The 17,466-nt window shown below is 45.1% G+C and overlaps 1 long non-coding RNA gene across 1 annotated transcript in view; it reads right to left on the bottom strand.

The window, feature by feature from the left end:
- Positions 1-590: 590 nt before the first annotated feature.
- Positions 591-17,466, bottom strand: part of LOC149525186 (uncharacterized) — a 259,587-nt gene continuing 242,711 nt past the window's right edge. Inside the window, exon 5 of the long non-coding RNA XR_016349269.1 lies at positions 591-7,010. This is a non-coding gene — a long non-coding RNA (uncharacterized LOC149525186). The remainder of the gene's footprint in view (positions 7,011-17,466) is intronic.

Genomic DNA, 17,466 nt, shown 5'->3' with positions numbered 1-17,466 from the left:
TTGGGTGAAGGCTTAAAGATTTTACTAAGCAAATATTAAGGTAAAATACAATGAAGCAAATAAAATACAATACTTATTAAGCCTAAGCAAACCTCAGAATAAAATGCAATGCCTACGTCCCTTCTGCTGCCGGAAATCCCCTGAAGAAGGACAGCGGACAGACCTCAGTGGCCAGTGCGTAGCACCTTCAGCGGCTTTGGTCTACGCCGAGTTTCAAACGTTAGGAATATCCCCGGCACTTATACTGTTGGATTTACAGTAATCACCTCTGTTGTTTTGAGAACCTACCAAGATGGTTGATACATTGCATATTTTCCCACATCCAATAATTAGCTTGTTGATACTTTGCATATTTTCCCAGGCCAAATAATTAGCATTATCAGATGGGAAACATTCAGCAAAGATAGCTATGTGATCTTCCCAAGTCCTCCTGCACTCCCATACCAGGTGCATGGCCTTGAGACTGTCCCAGAACTTGTTGAAAGTCAACAGTGCATTCCTACACTGTACCATCTCGAGCAAACAGCTCACTCTTTGAGAATAAAAAAAAGAATAAGAAGAAGCAAAAAGCACAAAAGGCTGCCTAGAGCATCCCCCTGTGTACGGGCCTGTATACAGAGAGAGAGCAAGAGAGAGAGAAAATATCTATTTATCTAGGACTTCAGAAGGTCATACAAAAAAGTTTAAAAACAAATCCTCTTTCCATGACACTATTAATTAAAATAGCATTCTTAAAAGTTGGTTCAGAAAATTAATACAGAAAGCCACCTGCTGAGCATTCGCTTTCTGTGGATATCAAGGCATGACCATCCTGTTGTTATACAGAAAACAATTTCAGAGATAACATCTTCCTTCCTGAATGCGTTTCCCATCAACTATAAAAAAGTAAGAAGAGTAGAGGCTGTAAGGAAGGAAGGATCTATTTTACTGGTGGCACATAGAGATATTCAATAATCTGAAACACACCATTGTGTGAGTGCAGAACCTTGGAAGTCTATCTTTTCGCCCTACTCACAGCTGCAAAGATAACTGTGTGTACTCTTTAAGGATTCCATAGGGAAATCTCAATAACAATTATGTTCTTTCAATTCCTATTAAGATTTACATCCTCATTTAAAATGATGATCAATTTGTTTGTTAGGTCAAAAGTTGGCATAAATCCCACCAGGAATTATAACATTAATTTGACAGTATAATTCCAATGGTGATAAGAGTATAGGTTGGGCTTTACAATACGCCAGGCTGGATTGTTTTCTTTTCCTGGCATTGCATCTAGTAAGTAATGCATGAAGAAATTTTCCTATTCAGAAACGTTCAGCCAACTAAAATTCTTGTGATAATGACATACATTTATCATATATTAAAATATCCGCAAACCAAAAATATAGTGAGAAAGAAACGTGTGAACTTAAGTCCATATCTGAAGCTAGTGAAGTTTGAGGAAAGTTCTTCATAGATTTGAATGGGCTTTGGATCAAATGATTAAACCCTAATGCCCTTCAGCAGTTTACAAAACAATTTTCAAAATGCCAGCTATGAATATAATAGGATGCATCTAGTTTCTTTCCATAAACATAACTTTTATGAAGAAAGGCTCATGCTTCTCGCATGCTTCTCAGTGTTCCATTAGAAATCATTTCAGATCTCTTGAAATATAGCAATAGATATATTTAGAGGATGCTTTTGGCAAGCTCAGTGTCTCAAGAATCCAGCTCTGTCTGAAGCTATAGCATGAGCATTTTAGAAAGTACTGACTAGACTCTTGAGTTAACAGAAGGTGGAAAATGGATTTCTAATAGCGTCTTATGAGAAGCCACCTCATGCAGTGTGTAGCACAGGAGAACTTGAACAATGCATTTGGCAGAGAAGTCTTCTGTATTTTGAACTGAGCAGTGTATGGGGGATGGGTGCTATGAACAAAGAACGGAGCCCTAAGCAAGAGTGTTAACTGCCAAAACTCCAGTCCTGCAAAAGAGGGATTTTAACAGATTTAGGCTTTGCAGACTACCCCTCAATTAACAGGAAAAAGGATTTTCTCAAACATCTAATGGAAGTTCCTATGTGTTATGAAATTGGGCAATGAAAAATATCAACCTTTCAGTGGCCTCCTTACATGCAAGAAGCAGAAAAGCATTTTTCAAAGTCATGCATATTATATATCTTTAGAGACCGAGGACCTGATTTTCCTCTCTGTTACACTAATCTAGCTCAGGAGTAATTCAAGTGAAGTTAACAGAGTTATGCTCCACTGGTGGAAAAATGGTGTAAGTGAGATGAAAAGTAGACTCAACCTTTCCAAAGAAACTTTGCGGAACATCTGATGTCTTTAAATGTGCTGCTGAATAAACTGTTGTTGTTAGGTACTCGTGAGCTTTCTACGCCTTTAAAACATTAGAGACTATTAAAAGTCAGTTTTTAAAACTGTTTTGATTATCTTAGTATGTCCAATAGTTTTACTATATTCCAATGTTATTCTTTCACAGATTAACTAGGCCATTATTCCACCGTGTGCTTTGAGGACTTTTAGATTGTAGCATCTGTGGATTTACAGTGTGTCATCCTGAAAGACCATGGGTGGTGGAATATGTTGGCATGCACCAGCTGCACAGGAACATTCTGAGGAGATAAATATTGAAATAAAAATGTCCCAGTTAAGGGCCTGATTCCCCCACCACCATACCACACTGACATCAGTGGGAGTAGCATGTGGGTTTGTAGGGGGAAATTGATAATTCCTTCAAATTTTTTTTTATTTTAAATATGGTCTGGATTTAAAACCATCTCTAACTCTTTTAATTTTACCAGTTATGCACGGGCCTAGTGCTGATATCCTTCAGTGGAGTAATCAGTGCTGAAAAGAAACAGACAACGTAAGGAATTTATGATCGGGCCTACTCTGCAAAAAGGATGTGACGCTGCCCAAGAGTTTCTGCAGTAGCTTTGTATTAGTCTCTGGAACCCATTCCCTCATCAAAACTTAGAAGCACTGTATACACAAAACTCACAACAGTGATTATGGGACTTACCTGTTTTTATTCAGTCCTTACACAATGTGTAACCAGATACACTTTGAAGAGCTTTTAATTTTGTGTAAAAAAGGGAAAACAGAACAAAGCAGGAAAAAACCAGTGCTTCTGCCATGGCCACATTTTCACTTTAAAGCGATGTTGCATTTGTGCTTTAATTTTAGCAGTATAGACAAAGCCCGAGAGAACATGTCATGTGTATTCTCTGTGACTGTCTGCATTGAACGGCTTACATCATTACTATTTTTGCTGGCAATCAATAGTCTTGAGAGATTTAAAGGTGCAGGATACAGAAAACAAATTCGTGGAAGTTACACAGCTTAGTATAGTGCAACTGAAAACTTTTCCTGAATACATGGTGAAGGGCAGCAGGGGGGAAATGGAGCCTCCTGAACTGTTTTAGAAGTCATATAATTTAGGCTTTTAAATACCACCAAAGATTAGGATTTTTCTGGGCATGCATTAAAATCTCAACTCTAAACACCCCTGAATTTTGAATGAATTAAAAATCTAATTTAGATTTGTATTGATAAGCTTTAATGCAGTCACAACTGAACAAAATCACACAAGAATAAAAGGTATTATTATATTTTTATAATTGGCTGAATCAAAATCTCACTATCAGCCTTTCCAAGGTATCTGAAATTTATCTCTTGATAAAGTGAAAAAGGGGGAAAATCTTCATTCTGGAACAAAACAAAACAAAACAAAACAAAACATTCACACGAGAAAGGTTTGAGGGTTTGGTTCAGAGAAGTACCCAAAGTGCAGATGCTTATCTTGTCTGTGCGTGCCTTCTGAATCTGCAAATATGGGCTGAAAATCTTATGAGTACCAGGCTTTTTTAGTAAAGTTTCTGATATTTACTGCTTCTCTTTGGCACTGCCAGCCTCTCTCATCCTATTTTGTCCCAGCTGGAACTGGGAAGGAGGGAGAAGAACACAGGTCAGAAATACGAGAAAAAGAGTTAACCATAAGAACATAAGATCAGAGGTCCATCCAGCCTATTATCCTGTCTGCCGACAGTGGCCAATGCCCGAGAGGGAGTAAACACAACAGGTAATCATCACGTGAACCCTCCCCTGTCATCCATTTCCAGACAAACAGAGGCCAGGAATACCATTCCTAACCATCCTGGCTAATAGCCATTGTTGATCTATGTTGAGCCATTATAACCAAGTTGATCTAAGGTCTTATCCACCCAGAGGTATAGATATAACTCATTTTTTATAGGTATAATAATTCAGTGAGGGGGTGTGACTTTTATACCAAAATAGCTAAATCAGTATACCTCTTAGCATGGATGCATTTGTATCTCTATACAGGGCTGGATTAAGGGAGGGGCTAGTTGGGCAACTGTCCAGGGCGCCAACCTATGGGGGGGGTGCCTGATTGAAGTGGTAAGGGGCGCAGTGCACCCGGGGGCGGGGCCACGCATCGCCGCGTGCCCACTGCCCGGAGCGCAACTATGGCTCAGTCCGGCACTGTCTCTATAATTGATATACCTTATTCTTTTTTCCTAAAGGAGTAACTAGACTGGTACAATGGCTCATGTATAGTACAAAGTTAGGTCAGCTTGACTACATTGCTTAGGGATGTGAAAAATTTTCAAGCCCTAAGAGAAGAGAAGCTGACCTAAGCCCTGGTGCAGACACCACTACTTCTTCCATCAGCCTAGCTAAAGCCTCTCAGAGAGGTGGAATCACTAAACCAATGGAAAAACACATTCTGTTACTATAGTCCCTATGCTACAGCTGTACAGACATCGTTAACATTGTGCATTTTTTGCCTGAGACAAGATCTATATCTAGTTTTGAATTAGAGTTTAGGGATCATTAACACCACTATTGTATGGACAGAGGTCTAGTATATTCATATTTGTAAAGTTTTTTTACAATACTACAATGTGACTTTGTAGCTTTGAGAGGTAACACCAATTGAACCTTTGGATAAGAGGCTTTTTTTAAAAAAGAACTGTCAAAATATATTTGAGAAAACAAATGGGTACAAGAATCAACTCTTAATATGTATATTCTGAACATGCACATAGAACTACTTCCAGTACAGATGTCTGTCATTCAGTATAAACAGAAGCGTGCACTTATAAAACATTATGGGAGGTAATCTAAAGAAAATGGCTTACACAGCTGTGTGCTGGCAGATCTAGGATTTTTTACTCTGGCAGCATATTAGAACTATGGATTTTATTCACAATCCTTTAAATAAAAGCAAACTTTGGATCCTGTTAGCTAGCGATCTTCATAACTTTTATGCACCCTGATAGCGAGTTAATAAGTGCAAACCACAAATTCCTGATCTTCGTGGTTTAAAAATCCCACCTCAGCACATGCAAAAATACAGCTGAAAAAACAGTCTAGTAACAAAGTGGCACCCTGCTGATCACAGCATGTTCAAGTGTCCTGAACTGAGCCTAAATTATTAGGCTGGGCAACACCTAAGATTTTAACACCATAGTCTTACTAACCCCAGATCATATTTTCAAGAGCTTCATTAGGGTTTCAAAACCTATGCGGTCTGTATCTGAGACAGTAATTAAGCATCTACATTCCACATGCAGTTTTGCTTAGCAATATTTAAAGGTCACATTAAATACCTACCTCTCTTTTTCACAGTTAAGCATACTCAGAGAACACCTACCTGGAGTAGGCCCTGCAGACAAGAGAGGTGGAAAAATGCCTAGTTCAGCAATGGACAATCTAGCAAGAGTACAGTATGAGTGGCCCTCCATTTCAGTGGGCCACAAGATTGTTGTAACCAAGACAGTCTTCCAGGATAGGGTAGTTTTCCTAACTGTGCTTGCATGTCTAGAATTTGCAGGGTGTGCCGATTGAACCATAGCAGCACTTTGCTTGGCTGCAGAAGAAGGGGACAGTTCTCACAGTCAATGTTGTGTGTAGTCAGCATGCACCTCACTTCACATGTCCTTCATTTACGTTCATGTCGCTTCAGTAATACCATTAGGTAAAAACCTGACATGGTATGAAGCCAGCTGAATCTGCCAATCCTGAGCATAGGCAACGGTCAACAAAATGTCTCGTAGGCTACACGTAGAGCCCCAATGGGTCACAGGTTGTCCACCACTGGGCTAGTTTGCCAGTCCTGCTGGGGCTTGCAGACTAAGTTGCTTAGCAACAGCAGAACTTAGATGGCTTTGTGCTGGCCCTCACACAGAAGTTTAGATGCCTATGGCATTAGGTGGTAGCTGAGAGGAAGTTTGAAGTATGCCAGTGGTATCTGAATGTGGACTCAGGTGCCTAAAGTAGGAATTCGATGCCCAAGTCTCTTTTTGGATCAGCTCTGAAGACATTAGTGCTTGTGTGGTCACAAGCTGAGGAGAAAGGACAAATGTTAGTGTGTGCATGTGTAACCCACGCACCTAATAGGGAGCTATCTCTTTGGGAGGCCTCTGTGGGGAAGGTAGGAGTGAGTTGAATGTTGCTGTTGCTGAGCAGATTTGGCGCTCCACCCTGGAGCTGGGTATGGTAGTTTGGGGTCAGACTTCATGAGCAAGTAGGCAAGGCAGATGCTTTTCTAAGGCCTATGTGAGCTGGGAGAGGCTGAGCCGGGAGCAGAGAGCAGACTTGTTCCTTGAACTGCAGTACTTTGCAGCAGGTGTTGATGATGTTAACCCTCTATCAGGGAACATGGACAATGCTACTTAGAGCAGCGAGAACCTGGGAGGGAAATAACTTCTGTGTTAATTGTCTGCTTTAAATGCTGTTTTGATTTTGGCCGAACTGTTTTAGTTCACTTTAGCTGTCTGATTCTTCGGCTCCTCGGTGCATGTGGTGATGGGGAAAAAGTATTCTATTTTGTTATTCTCAGTTGTTCTATTTTCTTGTAACAGGGTTTTCTTTGAGTCTGTTCACTTGTGAGTTAACTGATGAGCTAGTCATTTAGCCGGCTGCCTCGCAGTGATCCACAGCAGAGGAAGAGTCTGCCTGGACTCCAACTGAGGATTTCCTACAAGCAAGTGGAGAGATGGTAAGACTCAGCATATGGTGCAGATTTGATAATCAAAGGCACAAACTGAGACTTTGGTGAACTAAATCTAAGCATTTGGAACCTCTCAGTCTTTTCTTATTGTGTTTGTGTGGACTGAACTGTTCCAATTTTACTTTTAGTTTTCTCTTTACTTATGTTTACTGTAACTATGGACATTATCTGTGGGTTATAAAATAGCTGTGTTCTGTTGTAAGAAATAGATTGTTTCTTCATAAGATTTTATAAAGTTATTTAATGAAACTCATTTCTTCAGTTTCTTTTTTAACTTGTGTAGCGCCCCCTCTCCACCTGGTTACCTTCTTTAAGGCCAATCTGCTTACAGGTTTTGATGGACAGGTCTGGGTTCTTCTGGATCCTGCCACCCACTCAACTTTATTTTTCCTGATGGATTTATGTGGCGGTGCCTCCATCCCTCTCACTCCTTCCTGGCAGGGTCACCATGGCAGCTTGGGAGAAAAATTCTAACCCAGGGCAATCCCCACGTACTTGCAAGATAATTGGAGACTCCCAGAAAATAACACAAACACATACACTATAATAAACACAATTATATTAAACAGGAGACAAATATAACATAAAAGGGTAAAACACTATCTTTATGTTCACCAATGCCCAGCAACTGTAAGGTTAGTGTCCCGTTGGTACGCGTACTTTGTTGGAGCCCTCGATGACTTTCAACAACAAAATTCTTCTCTACAATGGTTTAGCAGTGGGGCTGACTGGGTCCAGTACAGCCCAAAGGACTCACAAGTGGGAGAAGGCAGTAAATCCCTCCACAGGTTTAATATGCAGCAGGTTACAAAATCCCCAAACAAATTCCCGGAGGGTATGTCTACACTACAAAGTTAATTCGAACTAACATCTGTTAGTTCGAATTAACTTTGATAGGTGCTACACTAGCAAACCACTAGTTCGAACTTAATTCGAACTAGCGGAGCGCTTAATTCGAACTAGGAAAACCTCATTCCACAAGGACTAATGCCTAGTTTGAATTAAGAAGTTTGAATTAAGGGCTGTGTAGCCATTTAATTCGAACTAGTGGGAGGCTAGCCCTCCCCAGCTTTCGCTGGTGGCCACTCTGGACACCACCAGGCAAACTCTTCTGCCCCCCTCCCTGCCCCAGAGCCCTTAAAGGGGCACGGGCTGGCTACGGTGCCCATGCCAGGTGCAAGCCTGCCAGCACCCAGCCAGCAGACCCTGCACCTGGCACGGCTCGAGCCAGCCACCCGCTGCCACCCAGCCCTCCGCCTCTTCCCGGGAACAGGTGGGCGCCCGCCTGGTCTAGTGCAGACATCGTGGACCTCATCCACGACCTCCGCACTAGGCACAGGAAAGTGGCCGTCTAGGGCAGGATAGCTGCCAGCCTGGCCACGCAGGAGCAGGTGTGCTTGAAAATCAAGGTGGTCCACTGAGACCCCCCGACCCTGAGCCCTGAGTTTAGAATGGCCGTACTGGGTCAGACCAAAGGTCCATCTAGCCCAGTAGGCTGTCTGCTGACAGCGGCCAACACTAGGTACCCTGGAGGGGATGGACCGAAGACAATGATCAATCCATTTGTCTCATGCCATCCATCTCCAGCCTTCCACAAAAAGAGGCCAGGGACACCATTTCTACCCTCTGGCTAATACCACTCCATGGACCCAACCTCCATGACTTTATCTCACTTCTCTTTAAACTCTGTTCTAGTTCTAGCCTTCACAGCCTCCTGCAGCAAGGAGTTCCACAGGTTGACTATTTGCTTTGTGAAGAAGAACTTTCTTTTATTAGTTTGAAGCCTGCTACCCATTCATTTCATTTGGTGTCCTCTAGTCCTTCTATTATGGGAACTAATAAAGAACTTTTCTTTATGCACCCTCTCCACACCACTCATGCTTTTATAGACCTCTATCATATCCCCCCTCAGTCTCTTCTTTTCTAAGCTGAAAAGACCCAGTCTGTTTAGCCTCTCTTTATATGGGACCTGTTCCAAACCCCTGATCATTTTAGTTGCCCTCCCCTCTCCCACCCTCTCTCTTCCCCTCTTCCACCTCCTTTGCCCAGTCTCCCCGAGTTTAGTTCAATAAAGAGAGTTTCTATTTTTGAACACACGTGTCCTTTATTTTGTACATCAGGAAGGGGGGCTAGAGAGGGGTAAGTGGAAGGAGGTGAGGGAGGAATGGGGTACGAGTCCCCGATGGGGAGGACTGGGCTGGCTCTGCGGGCTTCTCGGGGTGGAAGCTCTCCTGCAGCCCCCCGATTAGCTCCCTTCCCCGGATGGCAGCCTGCGGCAAGTGCAGCCGGGCTGATGGCCGAGTGCTGTGATGTGCCGAGTGTAGGCACTCAGGGCACTCCAAGCCAGGACTGCTTTGCTGTCCCTCATTGAGTTAGACAAGCGGGCAGGGAACCCCTGAGAACTGTCTGTCCGGGGTGGGGGTCGGGTCCCTTTAAGCGCAGCCCTTGGCTAGCCTGAGGCAGCAGCTCCATGCTCTAAGTCCTAATCTGATACCCTGCCGGCACTGGTTCCGGCCAGCCTTAACCTCGGTTCAGGGTCCACTCAACGTGGACATGCTAGTTCGAATTAGCAAAATGCTAATTTGAACTAGTTTTTAGGTCTAGATGCACTAGTTCGAATTAGCTTAGTTCGAATTAACTCATTCGAATTAAGTTAGTTCGAATTAGTGCTGTAGTGTAGACATACCCGGACTTACTAACTAAAAGATGGTGCACTCACACACTCCAAAAATGAGCATCAGGTTCAGAGATGACTCAGTCACTGCAGAGGGGCTGGTCTCTTCTGGCAGGGATCCTCTTCGGGTAGGAATCAGGCTGCTTCGATCCCAGAATTTCCCCTCACCACAAAGGGGTGCAGGGCTCAAGGTGCAGGCCACACAACTGCACCAAAATTCAAACTGTAATCTCCTACCCCAGCATTCAGAAACACACCGCAGGCAGCAGCCCCGAACCAGCAGACAGAGCAGAGCTGACCATACGGTGACTGGTCTCACCCATGGAGCTGGAGAGCCAACTCAGCCTGGCTGGGGAAACCTCCCAGCAAACTCCACAAACCGGGAATCAACAGTGGAGACATAAAACCCAGCCGTTGGATCCTGCTTTCAGGTCCCTAGAGGCTAGTTCTCAGGGGGAAACCCTGCATGCAGGCCTAGGGCTTACTAGCTCCCACACAGCCAGTCCTCCCCTTGCCCAGGCTGGCTCCAGACTCCTCCAACAAAGGCTCCTCCTTCCCCTCTTGAATTCCCTGGGAGAGGCCTCTCACTCCCTGTGGGTTGCCAGGCCGACTCTGTCCCTGGTAGGGAGAGGGAGCCAAGGCAAACTCAGTCTGCCTCTCCCTGAGCTGCCAGCATTCAGAGCCCCGGGAATCTAGGTAATCTCCTTGGGGGTTACCCTTGAATGTAGGGAGGCTGACACCCGGTAATCCTTGCTGAAATTCCTTACAGACTGAACTCTGGGTATCCAGTACTGCTGTGGGAGTGGGGGCTGGATTTTTTTGTTTTTGTTTTTAGACACTGGAGAAGGGCAGTGAAGTCTAGCCCACCCAAGGTTACACATGGGCAGTTGGTGAAGGTAGTTGGCCAAGCTGCCTCCCCATTAGGGAGCCTCCTATCGACTCAGAGAGTGAGGCACTGTGAGCAGCTTTGCATTCTGGGCTATGTTCGCAGAGTCTTTTGGGTTACAAAACTCTGCAGCAGGTATTAGGGGCTCATGTTGCCAGCATTCTATAAGGCTGGCTCATCTAGTCTCTCTCCCCTGGAGTGAGAAAAAGGGAACACGGTGTGCCCTGGTTGCCTGTGTGGATGCCATACCAGTACGAGCATGGAGCCCATTTGGCAGGAAAGCATTGTCATGTGCATGTGTGTCGAGATGCACCTAATGGCACTTTGACAGCATACACATGTCACACCACCAGGAAGAGGAAGAGGATGAAGCTTGGTGTGGTATGGAGGAGCTATCAGGCAATGCTACCGCACCTGCCACTCAATCCTCTGGTCATAGTGCAATGCCAGTTCTGGTGCCATGAGACGAGCTCAGACCTGTGGGACTCATTGTGATGCAGACATAGGATGATCAACAGTAGCTGCAGAACTTCTGCATGCACAAAGCCACATTCCTCGAACTGTGTGAATGGCTTTCCCCTGCCCGGACGTGCCAGAAGGAGACCTGCTCTGACCATGGGGAAGCACATGGCAATTACCCTATGGAAGCTTGCCACGCCACAAAGCTACTGGTCAGTTGGGAATCAGTTTGGAGTGGGGAAATCTACAGTGGGGGCTGTTGTCATACAAGTATCCAATGCCATCAATAACATTCTGTTATAGAGGATCGTGACTCTGGGATACGTAGAGACTATGGTGGATGGCTTTGCTGCAATAGGGTTTCCCAACTGCGCTGGTGGAATTCACATCCCCATCTTGGTCCCCAAACACTGTGCCTCAGAGTACATTAACCACATGGTGCTGCACGCGCTCACAAGGGCCATTTCATCAACATCAACATGGAATGGTTGGAAAAGGCACATGGCACGTGCATCTTTCAGAACTCCTGCCTCTTTCAAAAGATGTATGCTGGAACATTTTTCCACAACTGGATAATCAGAGTCAGAGAGGCAGACATGCCAATAGTGATCCTGGGCAACCCAGTCTACCTCTTGCTCCCATGGCTCATGGAGCCCTACAAGGGCTGCCTGCACTCCTGCAAGGAGAAGTTCAACAACAGACTGAGCAGGTGCAGAATTGTGGTGGAATGTGTCTTTGGACATTTGAAGGGGAGGTTCAGGAGGCTCCTGATTCAGCTGGACCTCAGTGAGCACAACATTTATTTTGTGGAGGCAGCGTGTTGTGTGCTCCATAACCTCTGCAAGAACAAGGGGGAAACTTACCTGGCATGATTGGGGGCTGAAACAGAGTGCCTGGCCAGAGAGGTTGAGCAGTTGGATACCAGCACAATCAGGAGAACACAGCAAGGGGCAGTGTGAATCAGAGAGGCCTTGAAGAATAGTTTCTTTTGAGACTCTGCCATGTGGCTCTCCACAAGTTGCCTCTGCATTCTCTGTGTTTCCCTTTAATCCCCAACCCCACCTCTGCAGGTCAAGCAATAAAGAGACTGTTGTTCAAAGAACAAGAGTTTTTATTTGGGGAAAACAGCTGGGAAATTAAAGAAGTAGGAACCTGAAGGATGGAGGGGGGTTCGGGAATGGGAGTGGGACTGCCTTCTGCCTTACAAGGGCCTTGAGTGTCCAGCTCCCCTTGAGCCTGCCATCATGTCCTGGAGGCACTGGCAGTCTCGAGGGACTCTAGAGGTGGAAGTGATGGGGCTGGTGAAGGAGTGACTGGGGGTGTCATTGGGGCATATGGGGTTCTGGGAGGAGGCTCTTTCTAGACAGGATGCCACACACTCCATCACAAGACACACTCCTGTCTTGTGAGCTGCTCCTTGGCAGCTCTCCTTTCCTGCTGCTCTGTGATACAGTCCTGCTGCACTGCCCACGTCTCCACCACAAGAGAGTGCAAGCAGTCCATCTGCTCCCAGAACATCTCCTCCCTTGTGCGTTTTCACCTGTGGATCTGAGCCAAGCAGGCAGATGCTGGAAGAGGGGGCGTTGACACTGAGCTTGCTGCTGGCCCAAAAGCAAAGAAAAGTTACAAAGGCAGACATTACAGCACATACACTGTGTTAAGCCTCCCCCTAATCTCTTACCCTACACAGAAGATCTTTTATAAAGACAAATAGATGTGTCCTGTGCAAGGCATCTTGCATGTTTGCCTTAAAGTGGGCACTTTAAAACAGGTGCTCAGACTTCTCAGGGGAGCATCGGGAGGTACTTGGTCTGGAGGCAGGCAAGCATGGTAAGGGACCAGTCAGGGCAGGAGCCTGCAGGTGGGGGAGGAGGCAAGGGAGGGTGGCTTTCTGCTGTGTTCTGCACAGGTTGGCTCTGGCACACATGGCTTCCTGGAGACACTGCTTCTTTTCCTGCCTATGTGGGGTGTGTGTTTGTCAGGCACATGACTGCTCCCAAGGAGAGTGCTAGTAGCTACCCCTCCTCCTTCATGCAGGTTGCCATGCGAGATATCAATCTTCCCCAAATCACACAAAGTGATCGGGAGCGAATGCTGACTGAATGTGTATCTAAACCTGGGCCTTATGCTGCACTGCTTTGTGGTTCCATGATGCCAGTCCACTTACTGGTGGCTTGGCATGGGAAGGTGTCTTACCGCAGAGGACGGCATAAGTGCTGGCCTCCCCAAAATCCTTGTGAGAAAGATCAAAGAGTTCCTATGTGAGAGCTTCATGGAGCTGTGCAGGGAAGACTTATGCTTCATTTGCAGACATATGAATAAGCTGTTCCATGCCCCCTGCACTGTGTAGGTACAGAGCGTGTCACACCTCACACCCCATTGCCTGTCTCCCTTTGTAGTTGAAAAAAGTTTGTGAACTCACCAAAAGTGCCCTCTCTGGGATTGATACAGGACTGGGAGACATCCTGGGAAGAAGGGACATGATGAACAGCTCCTGGTTTTCATCAATCACCAGCTGGCTAATCTCCTCCTCCTCCTCCTCCTCCTCTTCCTGCCCCTCTGCCACAATGGTGTACTCCAGGTTGACACCGGGCGTGTCTTGACCGGACTCCATGACCACACCAGGAAAGCTGTCCACCCCACCAAAAATGGCATCCAGTTGCTCGTAGAAGCAGCACATGTGTGTCTGCTCTTCTCCTTTGCCTTATGGTGCAGCTCCTTGATTTTCACTCTGGGTGTCCCTCGAATAGCCTTTAGCCCCCATGTAGCTAGCAATCCTGCTGTAAATCTCAGTGTTCCTCTTGCTGGTTTGGAGCTCAGTGAGGATGGCTTAATCTCCCCACACCTTGATGAGGTCCAAGATCTCCTGGATACTCCATGCTGGCACTTTTCTGCACCCCTGGAAACTGGAGCCCATGGGAGCAGAAGTCCTTGAAGTCATTACACTGTTGGTAGGATTGCTCAAAGTGATCTCCATTGTGCTGTAGTATGCTGCTTACTCAAGAATGGGTTTGCCACACTGACCACATGGGAAATACCAATTACATTTCTACTGTTCCTGGGTCTTTTTGAGCTCAGTGGGAGATCAGTAGAGGTGCAAGTTCTGGCAAGAGCAATTAGAGCAGGAAGCTGCGAGAGTCCTCCTAGAAGCCAATAGCATCAACTTTCTGGAAATGCTGCATCTACACTAGTGTAAATTCAACAGTGAAAGGCTGGGAATAGAGTTACTCCTCGTGAACAGCCAGAGTACTGAAATCAGCATCTGCAGCCCTTAAGAATGATGTGACAGACTGAGTAGTGTGGATGCATCACTGAAAAAAATCAACTGTATGGGGCTAAAGTTGATGTAATGTCCCAGTGTAGACCAGGTTGTTGTTGGGTGGTTGGTTTCTTTGTTTTTTAGGCTTTCTGATTTCTTTTGATCACTGTAGAGTTAACACTGTAGCGAATATAGGAACAAACAACTTGCTTTCCTGCTAAAAATTGGTAACATTTGAATTTTGTCAAGATGTCTTTCCTGAAGTATTTTCTTAGAAATCCTATGGAAGAGCTGCAGAAAAGGCCCCAAATGTCTGCAAGGTCTGTTGTACAACAATGACCATTGTACTCATTATTTTAGGCATGCTCATGACTGAATAGATGTGTTAGCAGATGGGAGAGGTCAGTATCATTGGAACAATTTGTATAGTGGGATGCTGAGGGCCATTGAACCAAACTGTAAACCCTGTATCAGTGGGAAAACGCTTCAAGCTCAGAGTGTGATATTACCCCAGCACCAGCACCCCTGGGAGAGGGTGACTTCAGATATTATTGGCTTTACACTGACACTTTGTATATTTCCCTGCAGGTTAATAGGGCCAGCAGAAATAGAAACTCCCAACTCGCTGTCTCCTCTGGTACAAGGGATGCTAGTTAATATTACCACATAAAAACTACATTAAAATGTGCTTACCAGTAACTTAAGAGTACAGACATTAGAGGGATGTTGTAATTGTCCCAAATCCAAGCATCACAAACCCAGGCAATTCAGAACTGAAATTAAAACTTAAACCCCCCCAAACATATTAAGATTTACATAATACACAATTATGGCACTTAAACAACCTTAACTCCTACTTCCTGTAAAACACTGTGCAACATCTGCTCACTATGATTACAGCATAATGTTTCAGATTCCAGATTAAAAATCACTTTACTCCAAGGACCCATTAGAATATTTTCATTTCCCCCACCCTGCAGAGTGTACCTACAGGATGCTTCTCCCGATGTCTATGCCTGCACATAGGAAAACACATGGTGCATCTAGCACAAGAGTCACAGAGCTCCTATATTGTTAAAGCCCACAGAGGAGCTCTGTCTAAATCAGCTAAAACATCTGCAGGCAGCTCCAGTGCTGCATGTCCCTGAATTTGCCTTCCCCTTCCATAGGGTTGTGGCTGAAAACTTGAAGCACAACTCTTAATATAATGTGGTGACTTTGCTGCCATTGAGTCTAACAGGAATAGCACAGAGGCATATCATTTGAGGTCTTGGAATGAAAGGCACTATATTATTACAAAAATATGATTAATACTGTTTTAATAATCACACCCTGTTACTCTAAAGGATCCTGAAGTGCTCCACAAACTATATTATGGAGCCAAGGCTGCAGCTGAGTTCTAATATAAAACTGGTTATGATCCCTACTCTCAATATAAACAACCAAATATCATTGGGGCTCAACTTGTTCTTGGATGAAGGGCGGCATCCAGCCAGACATTATCAATAAGTTAAAGATGGCACATAACAATTCACATGCTTAAATTAAAAAAAATGGAATGGATAATAAAACTGCATATTGGCTGTTGCCCATGCAAATGGGAAAATACAAGGTGAAACATGGGAAAATAGCACAGGGAAAGATGAAGCTAAGATTGTTAGTGTATGGTAGAAGCTTTTGAGCTATACAGAGATTTTCTTCAGGTATGGGGAAGGAGCGAGTGACTGCAGCAGTAAAATGTACAAAGTAGCTGCTTGCATAGCACCATGCATTCATTTGACCAGCAGACTGCCAGCTATTTTAGATCAATTGATAGAATTCTCTCATCTTTTAGGACATAGGTGGGGAATCTCTGGCCTGCAGGCTGCATGTGGTTGGTCCGGGTTAGCCACTAGTGGGCTTCCAAATGATTTGTTTAATTGAGCATCAACAGGCACAGAGCCCCTCTGCTCCTGGAGGCCACAGTTCACTGTTCCCCATCAATAGAAGCTGTGGAAAGTGATGGCCCAACCCATACCACTTCCTCCAGCACCCTTTGGTCAGAAACTGTGAACTGCAGTCAACCAGAGCTGTGGGGCTCTCTGCCTGCAAACACTGATGTAAACAAACTGTCTCGTGGCACACCAGGAGCTAACCCTGATGAACCATATGCCAGAGGTACCCCACTCCTCTTTTAGAATGACATAGACTCTCTCTCTCTTTCTCTCTTTGTGTGTATATATATATATATACAAATACACACACACACACACACACACACACACACACTTTGGATTCTGTAATTTCCATTCCAATTCATCTGATGAAGTCAGTTTTACCCATGGAAGCCCATGATAAAATATATTTGTTAGTCTTTAAGGGTACGTCTACACAGCAGTGTTATTCAGAAAAAGCTATTTTTGAATAAAAACTCCAGAATAACTTATTTTGAAATAGTGCGTCTACACTTCAAATGCCAATCAAAATAGCACTGAGTTATTACAAAATTAGCATTCACACTGATTGGAGCCTCAATCACATTTAAGATCCCCCCAGAAGTACTTTGGGCAGAGCATCAGGACAGCAATCAGCCTCCAGAAGTAGCTCCAGGAAGTATCTGAGGCTCGTGCTTCAAGGGAGCTCCCTGTACAGTGATGTCTCAGGCTCCTCTCTTTTGCCTACCTCCTTGGGGGACAGTAAACCCATTCCACTGTATTTTCTGGTTGCCCCTGTAGACACCACAGCACTTCTGCCATGAAGCCAGACCAGCTGCAAAGCAGTTGCCGGCTCCTGGACCTCATGCTGCACCTCCTGGCAGCTTTTGCAGGCTACTCTTGTGGCACTGAAGAACCAGGACCCACAGTTACCTGCAGGACACCTCCTCACCTCTCTCCACATGTTGCTCACAGCCCCTCAAGCCCTCCCCTGCACACTGTGTGATGCTGCTCCCGGTGACTGGACACCAGTTCCAACTGGTGGGATCAGATCATCATGGAGTGATGGGACAACCAGCAGCTGGCTCCAGAAATTCCACATGCAGAAGGACACCTTCCTGGAGCTCTGTGAGTGGCTCACCCCCTGCCCTCCAGCAATAGGAAACCCATGACACCCACCATCCCCCTCCAGAAATGGGTTGCCATCACTATTTGGAAGCTCGCCGTGCTGG

This window comes from Pelodiscus sinensis, chromosome 3, assembly GCF_052426305.1.
Source record: "Pelodiscus sinensis isolate ZL-2025 chromosome 3, ASM5242630v1, whole genome shotgun sequence".
NCBI lineage: Eukaryota > Metazoa > Chordata > Testudines > Trionychidae > Pelodiscus > Pelodiscus sinensis.
Note: the sequence above shows the minus strand (reverse complement) of the source record. Positions and strands in the feature narration are given on the sequence as shown.